The 15,411-nt window shown below is 46.0% G+C and overlaps 1 protein-coding gene across 2 annotated transcripts in view; it reads left to right on the top strand.

The window, feature by feature from the left end:
- Positions 1–245: 245 nt before the first annotated feature.
- Positions 246–15,411, top strand: part of BRD3 (bromodomain containing 3) — a 62,746-nt gene continuing 47,580 nt past the window's right edge. For both annotated transcript variants that reach the window (XM_075015184.1, XM_075015185.1), the window contains exon 1: positions 246–359. The gene's annotated coding sequence lies outside the window, so the exon portion shown is untranslated. The remainder of the gene's footprint in view (positions 360–15,411) is intronic.

Here is a 15,411-nt window from a genome sequence, read left to right as displayed (position 1 = left end):
GTCACCCCCAGACCAACCCCGACCTTGCCTTTGCTGGGGCAGGGGCACGTTTCCGTGACACACACACCCGCTGACCTGGGAATAACCCCCCTCCTGTTCCTCTCTCCTGCCCGCTGGTCCAAAGGTGGGGGATAGAGCACAAGGGAGGCGCGCGGGGGGTTCTGGGAGTTGTAGTCCTCGGGAGTACCGCGGTTCTCGCCCGTGCTCGGTGCAAAAACTGCCTCCCCCACATGGCCTTGCGCCGAGGCGCATGAGCCCTCCATCGCTTTAGCGCATCTATTATGCTGCCGAGCCGAGGATAAAAAGAAGAGCAACTGGAGGGACTATAAGGCAAACGTTGCTGGAGCTGCCGGGGCAAAGTAATCTCTTTAATCTTACCCTTTATTCGTTCGACGCTTTGTTGTGCATTGCTCGCGCCGGGCCATGTTTGCCGGGGGAGGGGGCTCGGGGCCGGCCGGGCGGGGGTGGGGGGGCGAATGCAAACCCCACTTGGGAAAGGCTAATGCGCTTTTTTTGTGTGTGCGCGCGCGAGCGCTTTAACGCTCCCCTCGGTTCTGCAGCCTTTGTGCCTTGCAACAATGTAACAAAGCCAGCTGGGAAGCGGGCACAGTGTGGCGGCGGGTTCCACCCCCCCCCCCCTTTTAATTCTTCTTCCCCCTCCTTCTTCCTCTAACCCGGCGCCCAGAGCAGCCCCATAAGGAGCTCCGGGGGATGTCTGCAAGGCAGATCTCGCCTCCCTCACGGGGTTCCCCCTCTCTGCTTCCCCCCCATCCTGCCCCCCCCCTTTTCCCCCCTAAAGGCACAGGCTGGAGTTCGTGCGGCGCTGGGAGGTCGCAAGTCCATCTCTCTTACGGAAGGGATTTTTTTTCCCTCTCGCTCTCTCCTTCTGCCCGCCATCTTTTGAAGAGGGAAATTAGGGGCGAGGAAAAAGGAGGACTTAAGGATTCCCTTAAAAATAATACTACTAGTCATAAAAGAGCTAGGACCCTTTCGTAGCCGAGGCCGAGCAGAGGGAGTCACAGCTCTGCCCGTCCTCTGCAAGGAAATGGCCTTTTTTTTCCCCCAGTGGGGAGCCCCTGGTCAATTTCATAGGGTGTCCTCCCTCCCCCGTCCCCTTGGCTGTGAGTTGCAAGAAGCCGGAGAGAAAAGAGTTGAACGCGTGGAAATGTTTTGAAGGCGTGGAAGTTGGTCTGTGCTGTTTGTGGTGGTTTCGTGCACCGAGGCTGGTGGTGGTGTCTGCCTGGCCATGAAAAGGCAGCCTCCCGCGAAGGGTTTTCCTGGGAGAGAAGCTTCTCATGTGGAATGATCACTTGGTTTACTCACGGCCATTTCCCCCCTCCTGGTTGACTGCCGTGCAAGGGAGGAGAGGGTCTGAAGCCTAGATAAGCCTATAAAATGCGTGTGAACGTTTGATGGTGCAGAACCAAACTTCTGCAAATCAATTAAAACAAAGGGATAGTTGCCCCAAGTGGCTTCTCTTGCGTGTAAAATCTCTATGCGAAAAAAACCCCGGGCTTCAGGTAATACTTTGTGTGAAATCCAAGTGAAATAACTGTTCCTGTGTTACTGGCACAGCCTCCGATGTGGGGCAAGGCAGGCGTTAAAAATTTAAAACTCTAATCTGCAGTTTTCTCATTTCTGCTATTTGTTTACTCAGTGCCCCAGCTTGGAAAATGGAGATAGACCACTGCTTCCAGACTAGTCAGTTTCACTTTCAGGCTTTCACATAATGCTGCAATGTTTGGGTTACAAGCATCACAGTGGGAGTGTTTTTAGCCTAAAGGAGACGTCTTCCAGAATATACATCCGGAGTAAACTAAACAAGGCTCTTTAAGAAATGTAGCAGATCCCTGTAGAAGCTACCCTTGGTAGTAGGGCAGAAAATGATCTCCTTTTCCATGGGTTTTAGCTATTTGTTCTGTAACAGTTCTGCCTCCTGTGTAGGGCTTTTTCCTATAGGAATCCAAAGCAAAAAAGCAAACCCAACCTTTTTGTTTCAAAAAGAATCAGTTAATACTCTGGAAGCTTTCTCTCTCTCTCTTTAAATACAGCCCTTAAAACTCCAGTTTAAGCTGTTCTGTGTTATTAAATAGTAGTTAGGGGAAAGCACAATTAGCAAAGTGCACCTGGTGTCCCCTGCTGAGGAAGAGCTGTTTTTGACAGGCCAGTTAGTATTTTTAATGCACACAGAGTTATGCGAGCCATGCTAAGGAGCTGTCTCCCAATTAAACTGGAAATTAAGATCAAAGGCTGCAACACTGTCCTTAACTCACCCTGCAATATGTCAAGGTGTTAGATAGGTCTTAGGTGACTTATCAGATGTGCTGGAAAAAATTGTGCTCATTGGGGGTGTTAAAAGAGCGGAATAAATTGTTAAGTGCAAGAAACAAAAGGTCGGACTGAAATTACCGTTTTATAGTTCTTTTATAAAAGCACTTTGGAAAAAGGGTAAATGTGCTGTGTTTGCAAAGCGCTTGTTTAGTCTGAAGACCATAGAACTAGGAGTCCAGGAGGGCACCAGAGGACCTCAAGTATATTTTGTTAGCTTTGAATTTTAGGGAGTTTTCAGCAGAAGTCTTATGGATGTATTATCTGAATAGCATGACTTCCAGCCTACTTGCTGTCTTCTTTTTGTAACAGGCTTTTGGTCCACAATTTCTTGCATGTGATTGGAATAAGCCCCAAGATTGTATTTCTCATTTCTTTGCCTCATTCAATTAAAAACACACATGCATGTGTTTGGGGCTTTCAGACCATGCTTAATAAGTGAGGGGGTGTAATGGTTTTGCTCAATATCCACTGTAAGCTAGACCACAATAGTATGTGTCATGCTGTAGGTATAGCATTCCATGCATCATCAGTACCTGTGCATACTAAAAGTCCTTATTAGATATGTATGTTCGTAAATGCAGGCTAAAATTTTCAAAGATGCTTAAATGATTTAGGAGTGTAAATCCTATTATCAAAGGGCACTTAGGGGCTAAATCCCATTGACTTTCAGTAAGATGTGGTAGGTGTCAGAGGGATAGCCATGTTAGTCAGTACACACAGGTATCTGGATACCTGCCTCTGGAATTTCCACTACGTGCATCTGATGAAGTGGGTCTTTACCCATGAAAGCTTATGCTCCAATAAATCTGTTAGTCTATAAGGTGCCACAGGACTTCTTTTTTCATGAAGCTGCGGGGTGTAAATTATCTTGAATTTTTTATCTGTGGTCACTTTTTAAAACATCAGCTGAGCCATTTGAAAATATATATATAAATTTTCTTCTAATATTCTAACTGTTTATATTGTAGGCAGTAGTGTTCTTTCAGATTTTATTTTTAAGTGAAGGTGCTTTTGTGAAAATGTCTGAAAATGAAACCTATTTGAAACCACAGCTATGCTTTCCTGCACTCCTAGTACTTAACAGGTGGACTGATTTAACCCAAAATTTATACTGATAATGCAAAGATCCATTTCTCCTAGGCTAGACACTTTGTATTACACCACTGCTTCTCAGAATTATATTTCCAATATAAACCTCATCCCAAAACACTAGGGTACAATATAGATCTTCTTATAAACCTAGACCATGACCTCAGAGCCTGGGATCAAGTTTGTCTGAGCAGAACCCCATGGCCTGTACATGACTCCAATGTGATTTGCACATCTTGAAATGTTAGACCCCTGGAGTGCGTTCCTATGTGCATCTTTAATATGTGAATGTGCAAAATGACATTGCTTAGCTTTTCTGTTGCTCAGACCTTTCAAAAATGCACCTGTGCAGCCAGAGTCTGGCTCACTGCTGGCTTTGGCCAAGTCTATCTGCAAAATTTGGATACCATCACTCTGTCAGGAGTGTACAGAAAATTATAGCCCAATTGGTAAAGCTGTGTGAGTAGCCATCCTGTATATACTTAGTGTATGAGTTGTGTCTCCATTGGAGGGGTAGTTAGAGCAGCAGATCCTTGGTAATATAGGTGAGGCCTTAGAATCCCACTGGCTCTCACTTGATAATCTGTAAACCTGGTGGTTCTCACTGGCCTCATAAGTTCCGTAGTGGTTTAACTGTGTGATGGGCAACCAAGGCTAGTGAGTGAGCTGCAGGAGAGGCCCTCCTTCATCTCAGTGAGCCACAAGGTGGTAACCAGGAGAAGCCTTTCATGATAGGGTAGTTTTGCTAGCTGTGCTGGTGTACCTAGAATTTGCAGGGTGTGCCGATGGGACTGTAGCTGCGCTTTGATGAGATGAAGAGGGAGCATGGGGCTTTCTCAGTCAGTGCTGTGTAAAATCAGCACACACCTCCCTGCATGTGCCCTGGGTTTACATGTATGTCACTTCCGTCATACCAGTAGGAAAAAAAACTACACAGATGAAACCAAGTGGAATCTGGCAAGCCTGCACATGGGCAATGGTGAACAAAATGTCTCACGGGCCACACATGGAACCTTGATGCCCACGACTGGTCTAACGGTGCTTCTTTGTCATAGCCAGGTTTTGTAACGAGGATATACGTTTCAAAGCCTTGGGCCTGGCCTACACTTGAAAATGAGCTCAATCTAGATGTGTTGCTCAGGGCTCTGGTATAAACACAGGTAGCCAATGGAAGTGTTTTTCCATCATCCTAGATAACCCCCTTTTGGAGAGGTGGATTAACTACGTCTAGAGGAAACCCCTTTCTGTAGATACTGGAAACATCTACACTGTGGTGTTATGGCAGCACAGCTGCTATGCTGTATCCGTGCTATGGTGGTATAGACATAGGTGCTGATTCTGTGGGAGCTCTGGGGGCTGGTGGTGTCAGATAACATGGAATGTTGGATAACTGGGGGTCAGATAATTGTGTTTTACTGTATATTACTCTCTGTTTACTGCGGTGAATTACGAAGTACTATAAATTCATACTGTTCAATAATCTACACTTGTTTAAATCAAAGTAACTTTTACAGCTCAGCCCAGAATCATGGAAGATTAGCGTTGAAAGAAACCTCAGGAAATCATTTAGTCCAAGCCCTTGCTCAAAGCAGGACTGATCCTAACTCAATCATTCCAGCCAGGGCTTTGTAATGCCTGGCCTTAAAAACCTTCTAAGGATGGCGATTTCAGCACCTCCCTAAGTAACGCATTCCAGTCCTTCACCACTTTCCTAGTGAAGTATTTTTTTCCTAACAGCCAACCTAGACCTCCACCAGTGCAATCTGAGACCCTTGTTCGGTCATCTGCCACCACTGAGAACAGCCTCTCTCTCTTCCCTTTGGAACCACCTCACTTCAGGTAGTTTAAAGGGTGCTGTCTAATTTCCTCCTCACTCTTCTCTACTGCTGACTAAATAAGCCCAGTTCCCTCAGCCTCTCCTCCTCTCCATGTGCTCCAGCCCCTAATCATTTTCATTGTCTCTGCTGGACTTTCTCCAGTTTGTCCACATGCTCTCTGTAGCAGGCACCCCAAAACTGGATGCAGTACGCCAGATATGGCCTCACCAGTGCCAAATAGAGGGGAATACTCACTTCCCTCTATCTGCTGGCAATGCTCCTACTAATGCACCCCAATATGCCTTTAGTCTTCTTGGCTCCAAGGGCACACTGTTGATTCATATCCAGCTTCCACTGTAATCTTAGGTCCTTTTCTGCAGAACTGCTGATTAGCCAGTAAGTCACCAGCCTGTAGCAGTGCTTGGAATTCTTCTATCCTAAGAGCAGGACACTGCACTTCTCAGGTTTCTTTTGGCCCAATCCTCCAATTTGTTTAGATCACTCCAGACCCTATCCCTACCCTGCAGTGTATCTACCTCTCCCAACAGCTTAGTGTCATCAGCAAACTTGCTGAGGGTGCAATCCATCCCAACATCCACATCACTAATGAAGATGTTAAACAAAATTGGTCCCTGGACTGAATTGTGGCACACTCTGCTTGTTGTCAGCTGCTAACCGCACATTAAGCTGTTGATCACTTTCCCTTGAGCCCCACAATCTAGCCAGCTTTCTATACACCTTATAGTTGCCATCCACCGTTCATCCTAGCTATTCTACTTTAACTTGCTAGCAAAAATGCTGTGGGAGATTGTTTGTTTCAAAAGTTTTGCTAAAGTCAAGATATCTCATGTCCACCACTTTCCCCATTTTCACAGAGCACCACTCATTCCCCTCTTTGCCTATTTGCAAAATTGTTTAATCTACAGTGATCTCCCATGGATTAGAATGAGTGCTAGGTTTGTTTTGTTTTGTTTTTTAAGCCTAGAACACTCCTTGAAACAGCAGAGTTCTGGGAAATAACAGGGTGTGCTTACTTGCCTGTCACCTAGCTCAGTGTTCCAAACCATCCTATGGGTCTGGTCTACGTGCCCAAATACGCATTGATTTAACAAGGGACAATCTGTAGGAGAATGTTGCTCTGGTATAACTTGAATCCCATAGAGTTAACCAATGCAAAAGCCTTGTGGACATTCTCCTCTCTGTATAAAGCCTGGTTTGCATGCAGTTTTTGCACCAGTATTTTAGTTAGGGAGTGTTTTGAATTTTTTTTTCCCCTGCTTATACTGATACAACCCTTAGTGAAGATGCTGTGCTTTATACGAGTCTGGCTTATTCCTCTTCCTGTGATGGACTAAGATATACTGGGATAACATTTCTATATTAGTATATGCGTGTCTCTACTAGGGGAATTGGTACTGTTTTAACCACACTTGTATACCTAAAACAGTTACGTTTTAGTGTGCATGCCAGGCCTAATCGTGGCTGCTTATGGTTTAATTAAACTTGTTCCTGACTATCTAAAGCTAAGCCAAGACCAAACACTTTTAAACTGAAAAAGCCTGCCCACACACAGCCATTTGCACCTGCTCAATTACACTGGCTTATGCGCACTCCTTTAAGTGATAATGGTGCAATTTTCTTGTGTAGACGAGGCCTTTTAAATTGGTTGAGAAGCAGATTTAGGTAAATGAATGCAACCTACTTCATGGACGCTCTTAAGTGGATTTAAGATGGCCTCAAACTTACTTAGTGAGGCTTTGTCTGCAGGGAAAAGTTGGCCTAGCATAACTTGCAGGGTGAATTTGAACCAATATTTAAGTTGCTGCATATCTTTTATGTAGAAGCTGTTATTTGGCTTAAGGTCTTGTCTACACACACAAATGGTATTGCTATAGCAATGCTGGTATAACAAAAACAGGACAGTGCCCACCACCTATATCCACACTGCATACTTCAGCCTGTCTAGCTATGCCCATCAGGTGCGTGAAGAGGTTTAACCTTGGTTAGTATTCCCTGTAAACTGAGGTCTTGGGTGGCTGAGCAGGAGAGATTCAAGTGCCATGCAGCAGATCAGCAGAGTGCCCACAGCCAGCAGCGTGTGTGAGTGGTGGTGCACGTCCCATATCCCTTGGCGCACACAATAAAATTTATTCCGCCCATGGATGGAAAAAATTAAAGGGAATCCTGGCCTTGACCAACGTAATTGTGCCAGGAGTACCCATTAGGGCTGATGCCATTATGTGGGCAACCCTGCACCCCCTTCCAGTGTTGTTTATTGTGGTTAGGTGGGGTAGTAGAGAAATAAGCAATACTGGTAAAAGTGCGCTTCGTCTGTATAGCTGCATCCACACTCGGCATGATTTGCCTGTATAGTGTACACTGGTATAGGTACACTGGTAAATTGCTCCTAATGTGGATGCAGGCCTGCTCTATGCTACTGTGGACTGTTGATCTAAGTTACATAACTTCAGCTACGTGAGTAAGATGGCTGAAATCAGAGAGGTAGCCATGTTAGTCTGTATCTTCAAAAAGAACAGGAGGTCCTGTGGCACCTTATAGATTAACACAAATTTTGGAGCATAAGCTGTTATGTTATAGCTGAAATCAACACACTTAGATTGGAGGGTGCAAAATCAAGCCTGGCGGCTGGACCCACCCAGCTGATTATCAGAGCGTGCATACTTACAGCCAGCAGTTCACTGATTCTGAATAGGTCTTGCCATGCATCCTCCTTCATCTCCATGGGCTGCAAGACTGGCGTAAGCAAGATGGTCTCCCAGGACAGGGTGGTTTTGCCTAATTGTGCTGATGTAACTAGAATTTGCAGTGAGTGCCTGTTGAACCAAAACAGCGTTTTGATTGGCTGTGGAGGGAGCTCTCACACACAGCTCTCACAATCACTGGTATGTACGATCCGGATACACCTCACTTCACATGCCTGTCTTTACATGGATGCTGCTTTAATAATAGCAGTACAAAATGAAATCTGCATGGACAGAAACCAGCAGAACTTGGCAACCCTGCACGTGGGTCAGAGTAAACAAAATGTCTCGGGGGACACACATGGAAACCAGGTGTGCTGCAGGTTGCCCACCACTGGCTTACTGACATTAGAAGTCCAACTGTTGTAATGGGAATTAGGTGCTTCATTCAGTTGGCCCAATTAAAAAAAACCCTCAAAAACTCATAATATTCATGTCTCCTTTGTGTCCTTCTCTTTGGGTAAATTAAATTCAGAATGAACTATCATCATTGTTACTTTTGCCTTCAAGCAAACTCGTCCTGTTTCATGGTAGACATCTATCAGGGATGGTCTAGTCCAGTAGTGAGTGATCCATGGGCCATGATGCCCAATGGGGTCATGGTTGTCTTTCTCGGGGTTGCAGCTCCGGAGCTATGTGAGGCTCTTTAAAGAGCCACTTGCAGCTCCGAGTGCTGCTGCTGCTGACTTGGCTTGTGGCTCTGGAGGCTGCTGCTACTTACACTTTAAGCAGCAGCAGCTTCTAGAGCCACAGGTAGAGACAGTGGCAGAAGGGAGCCCCGGAAAAGGAAGCCACCAGCGCAAAGAACTAAATCTGCAGGAGAGCTTAAGGAGGGGCAGTGGTGAAGGAGCAGCGCATGGAGCTCATTGCTTCAGCCAGGTAAAACCTGGGGATGGGAGGGGTTGGGGCTGATAGGGGTTAAGCCTGGTGATGGGGAGGTTGGAGCTAAGAAGGGTTAAGCCTGGGAGTCGGGTAGTGAGTTTGGGGCTGATAGGGGTTAAACCTTGGGGGTCACGACACAAGTGCAATAAAATATGGGAGTTGTGTTTGGGGAAAAAAGTTGAGTACCACTGGTCTAGACGGTGCTTGGCCCTGCCCTGAGGACAGGGGACTGGACACGATGACCCATTGAAGTCCCTTCTAGTTCTAGTGTTCTATGATTCTATGGTCGGAGACTTTATGTTTCATTTTTGATTCAAGTGAATCCACTCGTAGCACAATGAATGCATGGGGTGAGGAAGAATTTCGGTGGTAGAAGTTATGTCATGTCCAGTGAATTGCTTCTTAGCCAGTGGACAAGCCAGTCCATCTCTGGAACTTTGTCTTCATTATCCGTGTTCGCATGGAGTGGGCCCCTGGACTGAAATGCGCTTCAGGGCCGTGCGTCTGGCTCTCCTCAAGAGCACTAGGAGATGTGCAGTAATAGCCAGAATTATGCATTTTTGCATATCAGGTATATATGGAGATGATGCTTTTCCTACTAGCCTATAAAACATAGGACCTTAGTTTTTTCTCCCTTGCCTCTGTCTGTAACATGAAGCCTAGCATGCTTTTTGGAACTAGTCTGCCTTTTTAAAGAATATTAAGAAGGAATATGTTGCTGTTGCATATATCCCCTTAAAAACAGATCCAGACAGAAGTTGAATTTGGTTGTGTCTGCAAGCACAAGCTGGAAGTACTTCAAATCTCCCTTAATTGATATCTGTTTATAGGGACCTACACTGGTGTGTCGTACTTATTATTTAAATGCCCTTCTGCAGATTGCCTAAATATTGTGAGAAGAATGATCAAGCAAATTGGAATTTGAGCTTCTGCAATTTCTTTAGCTGAAAATTAGCAGTCCTGTTTCTAAACTGAGCCATGTAGCATCTAGATTCTTATATGCTCCTAGCACTGCATTATTTGACCACCTTACAGACATGAATGATTTTCGCTGTGGGTGATGGGCAGCGTTCCCTGCAAGCAGAGCACTTGGGCGGCCACCCCGGAGAGATTCAGGTGCTGCCCAGCTCATTAGCGGAGCACTCAGAATGGGCAGAGGTGTTTCTACCAGTGGTGCACACCTGCACATGCTGTGGTGCAGATAACAAAATTTATTCCACCTTCAGATGGAAAACAATTAGAGGGAATGCTGATGTTGGGAGGTACACTCCTGCCCATTCCACAGAAGGGGAATTGAGGCATGGTGAGACTCATCAATTTGCCCAAAGCCAGCAGTGCCAAATCTCAGAGTTCCAGGCCAGTCCCTTTACTGCTTTGCTCTCTTTTTGTGTAACTCTCTGCACTAGCCGTGCTTCTTGGAGTTGTTCTTCACAGTGTTGAATTAGTCTCTGTGTTTTGTTTTGTTTTTTTTTCTCCTTCAAAAAGCTTTCTGTCCAGTAACATTTTTCTCTTTGAAAGTTGGAGGGCAGGAAAGGAAACAATTATGCCAAACGCCGTGAACTGTAGCGGAAAGACTGTGCATAAATTTCCTAATGTAAAATCTGACTGAAGCAAGGCAAGTGTGTGGTTGTCTTTCTAAACATGCATCAGGCACAATGCTCAGATTGAAAAGTGGAAGCGCTGTCTGCTTTTTCTGAGCTGTTATGTTGGAGTTGAACAGTACAGAGCACATCCTTTAAAAGGAAAAAGACCTACTGCAGTGAAAACGTATGATAAGCCACCTAGGAATTCTGAACCCTGCATGGATGCTTTGTTGTTCTTTGCTGGATGTACATAAACGTTCCTATGATGTGGGGCGGGGAGGGTTTGTACTAATGCAGTGGTTCCCAACCTGTGGGCCATGGACCCTTGGGGATCCAGAAGAGTATTGCAAGGGTCCATGAGAAAAAGATAAACAAAAATGATGACTGCAATTAATTTAAAACTTATTTTCGAAGTTACAGCCAATTATAATTTTTTAAATTAAATATCTTCCAATACTGTTAATAATGGCTGTCTGAAAAATCTATATTGTGGTTTCCTTTTTGATTTAATGAAGAGTACCTAGTGGCCAGAATTGGCTGTGATGGGGGTCTGTGAACAGGTTGTGGGTGTGACTGGGGGTCTGCATTAGTGAAAAGGTTGGGAACCACTGTACTAATGCCATCAGACCTTTTTATTTTTTAAAGAAGAAATGTAGTTATCTATCCTGAACTGGGAAAGTCTGTTTACAGAAGGTCGCTCTTGGGGGATGAAATTTTGGTGATGTTTGGAGTCCTGTGCGAGTACAAAACTGATATCCGCATCCTCATCCGTGGATATCTGCATCCTCAACTGCAGCTCTCCACAAATTTGTGGGGTTCTAGAAGTGAAATTTTTATTTGCGTCTGCATCCATGTCCATAGCCACAAAAATGAGGGCGGATACCTGCATCCACCTCTGCGGATGCAGATTATTTGCAGGGCTCTAATTGTGATCATTACTGGCCTTGCACAGAGTGGCCGTGGCCCTTTCCAGATGGAACGGAAGACGGAGGCCTGGTCTTTACAGCTCCTGATTTAAAGAGTGATCATTTACAATGAGGCTACCCTTTAAGAGAGGGTGGCTCAGAGCACTGGAGTGGAGAGCTTGAAACCTGTTCTGTTCCTGGCTCTGCTAGTGAGCTTGGGTAAGGTTCTCTTCTCCCCCTTTGACAGTCTAAATAAGCTGTATGTTCTCTGGGGCAGGGACTCTAGCTTGGTGTATGGATGGTATTTTGATCTTGGCTGGAGTCTGCAGTTTTTCTTGCAGTGCTAACAAGCAGAGGTGTAAAGGCCATACTTGGCCATGTGTTGACAAAGATTAGTTCCAGGTGTTTGAACTGTCGGTATCAGTCAGGTGATCTCTGAAAGTCAGCAGATGGGTCTTTGGGAGGGATTCGAAACTGCAGAGCAGGGTTCCCACTAATATATTCCATCCATGTGTGGAATAAATTTGGTTACGTGCACCAAGGCATGTGCACATCTGTGCCACCCATAGAAACACATGCTGCTAGCTGTGGGCACTGTGCTAATCATCTGGGCAGCATTTGAATCTCTTCTGAGCAGAGATAGCCAAAGAAGCAGGGAGGAGGGGAGGGAAAACAGCTCTCTTCTCTCATACCTGTAATTTAAAGGAATACAGCAGCTGTGCTCAAACCACTTGTGATTAGTTTAATAACTATGTCAGGTGTCAATCCCGTGTTGCGAGTCCATTAAGTAGGCAGTGCAGGGTTTTGGTGCTCTGGTGTGTGAGAGGGTATAGCGGATGGGAGCAGACAGGAGGTCTGTGGGCTGCAAAGTAGAGATCCTGGCAGAGGGATAGCATGGTGGTTTGAGTACTGGCCTGCCAAACCCAGGATTGTGAGCTCAATCCTTGAGGGGGCAATTTAGGGATCTGGGGCAACTAGATTTAAAAAAAAAAAAAAATGGGCGGGGGAGGTGCTTGGGCCTACCAAGAGGGCAGGGCATTGGACTCAATGACCTCCCAAAGTCCTTTCCAGCTCTATGAGATGTGTATCTCCATAAATTACTATCATTATTCAGGGAGTGGCATGCAGCCCATGGGCCACAGGTTGCCCACCACTGCAGTACAGGTTGAACCTCTCTAATCTGGCGCCCTCAGGACCTGCTTGATGACAGATAGGAGGTCAGTATTTTTTCTAGCTGTGTTACCAACATTGGCGCTGCTTCCTGGGCTCTGAGAATGCATTTAGGGATAAATTACAGCTAAATAACAGCACAGAACACTGAGAGCTAGGACTGGTGGCTGGAAACAAACTTTATAGGGCTGGGGGAAACTTGGCCAGACCATGATAAGTGGTCATCCAGTGAGCTAAAATCATGCTGGATTATGAAGGTGCCAGATGAGTGAGTTCTGGATCAGAAAGGTTCAGCCTGTAGTAGAAATGAATGCTTCAGTCCATATTTATCTGGTAAAACCTCAATTCATTAAAGGTGGCCAAAAAACTGCTTTAAACCCTGCCAACATGTCCATAGCGAGAGTTTTCTAAACTGATTTGTAACTTGGGGCGCCTGTTTAAGGCACCCTTAAAGCGCTTGCTTTTTCAGTAAATGTAGATATCTTCTGCAAGTCAGCCCTCTGGTAGGTATTTTTCTAGTTGGGTGTCTAAAATGAAGCTCCTCAAATCACTGATTGCTTTTGTAACCTCCCGGGAAGGAAAAACGGGGCAAAATCTTTTCAAATAATTGAGCCGAAAGCCAGGGAACTGGGTTAATCTCTCCACGCTTATTTCTTTTCTTTTTAGCAGAAGTGAGCTAAGGGCAGCACTGTAACCACAACTCTTAATCTCCTACTGTAGCTGGAGTGACCCTCAGAACATTTGGATTAACAAATAAATCTGTCCCACTTGGAGTAGATAATGTGGGAAGTAATAACAGGTGAGGCCGTGAGGGACTTTCCCATCCTGGAATCTGCAGTGTAACAAAGGGGCATCCTACAGCAGATTCCCAGTGTCCTGTTATGATGCCAGCTGCAAGGAGTCTTTTCCCCCTCCCACCACCAAACCTTAAGCCAGCCCTTGTTTTTCAAGGGAGTCCTCAATATATGTCTGGAACAGGGACCGTAAAGTTGTGTCTTAAAGCAAAACGATGTATAATGAGGAATTTTCCCCTATAAGAAATAACACAAAAAGAGAGGGATAGGCAAATTTACACCTGACAGTTCCTATATGGCCATTTAAACCCTAACATACCACCCCTTACCCTACCAGACATTTAAAGCATTTTAAGCAACATTTAAAGCAATGATCCTAACCCAAAGTCCATTTTTATCCTATGCGCCATCCGAGACAGAGGAGAGTCACAAAGGATGCTGGGAGAATGCCCTAATATTTTTGTTTTTTCGAAACAACACAATGACTTAAATGGGAGGAATTTTTACGGTGTGTTCCTCAAAGTTTTGATGGTGTAAATGTGAAACGACTTCCATCCGAGCGACTTCTGTCGAGGCCTGATGCTAGAGCGACTGGCTGTCCCCGTGTGCGCATTGCATGCTGCGTGCATTTGGAGCACTTGGAGCGGTCCTGGGTGTCAGTTGCTGCTGGAAGCCGCCAGCGGGCAGGAGGCCGAGAAGGGTTTTTGGAAGTGTGTACTTTCTCGGGAGTCCCTGAGGGAGGGGCTACGGGATACGCCATCTCCAGCTGCATGTCCTGGGAGACCCACTGGAGGCAACGGTACTCCTTGCGGAGGCAGGGTGCTGCTCATGCACGCCTCAGCATAGGATGAGGGGGATGATTTGGTTTGCCACGCTCACGCAGGTCGGCCAACAGGGAGAAGAGGGGCAAAGGGAGCAGCTGCCTCCAGGCTGAGTGTTTCAGAGGGGTTCATAGCGGCGGCAGCTGGAGCTCCAGGCCCCTTTTGAAGTGCTGTGGCAGCCCTGCTGTGCCGCTCCGCATGTCTCTGAGGGAGCGGGCAGGGCCCAACACCACAATCTGGGCTATGCTGAGGGGTGAAGGCCCTAAGCCTAGGGTCTGCAACCTGTGGCTCTGGAGCCTCATGTGGCTTTTTAAGGACTTCTTTGCAGCTTCCAGCGCTATAACTGCAAAGTAAAAAAAACAAACCAAAACCCTGATTGTTTTTGATAAGCAATGAACGTCTGAAAGCCCCAAAATGAACAACCTGTATCTAAATAGCAAACAATCTGTGATCTCAAAATGTTGGATAACTGCCTCCAGCATCCTCCAGAGAGAGAGGGATTTGGGGAGTGAAAGTCAGGAAGATGGTACAAACACACACGCACAGTGTGAGGAAATAGAATATGTAAAAAGTTAGTGAATGTCCTGCAGTAAATATGGATCACATTACAAATCGTTGTGTGCACACTGCCCTTAAAATAGGGGTTGCAGAAAGTCTGGTTTGAGGTTATTTATTAAGTACCGTCTCGTATTCACATGCATTGCAACTCTTGAATTATTGAATTGGAAAAAAATGGCTCTTCCTGCTATTTTGGTTGCCGAACTCAACTTTAAGCCCTGCCCCACCTTGCCCACGGGCCCACAGCAGCTGTCAGCCCCAGTGGACTCACGTGATGTCAAAGGTGTCGGTGATACAGTAACTCCATGGGCTTTACCTTTAATGAGAGCTAGACTGGGCCCCAGCTGGGAGGGACCTTTCCTTACATGGGAACTCCCAGGGGCATGAATGGAAAAGAGGGATAGCAAACAGCTGTCCACTGAAAGAGACTTATTGTAAGTGCAGCAGAAGATGCTGTGCTTGGGAGCAAGTGGTTTCTCGGAGCAAAGTCCTGTCCGGTGCCAGCAGCCCCCCTGCCCTTTGGGAAAAGTGTTAATTTTTGCTCAGCTGGTCGGAAAATTCATGGACTGACATTTCCACTGCCTCCCTTGGGAACGCTCTGCCCTTGAATCGACCCAAGGCAGTACTGCCTCATGGTAGTCTGTCTCGGCAGGTCATTGGCTAACCTGTTCCAGGTCTTCTGTTCCTTTGGCCCTCCGC

This window comes from Carettochelys insculpta, chromosome 21, assembly GCF_033958435.1.
Source record: "Carettochelys insculpta isolate YL-2023 chromosome 21, ASM3395843v1, whole genome shotgun sequence".
In the NCBI taxonomy this organism is placed as follows: Eukaryota; Metazoa; Chordata; order Testudines; family Carettochelyidae; genus Carettochelys; species Carettochelys insculpta.
Note: the sequence above shows the minus strand (reverse complement) of the source record. Positions and strands in the feature narration are given on the sequence as shown.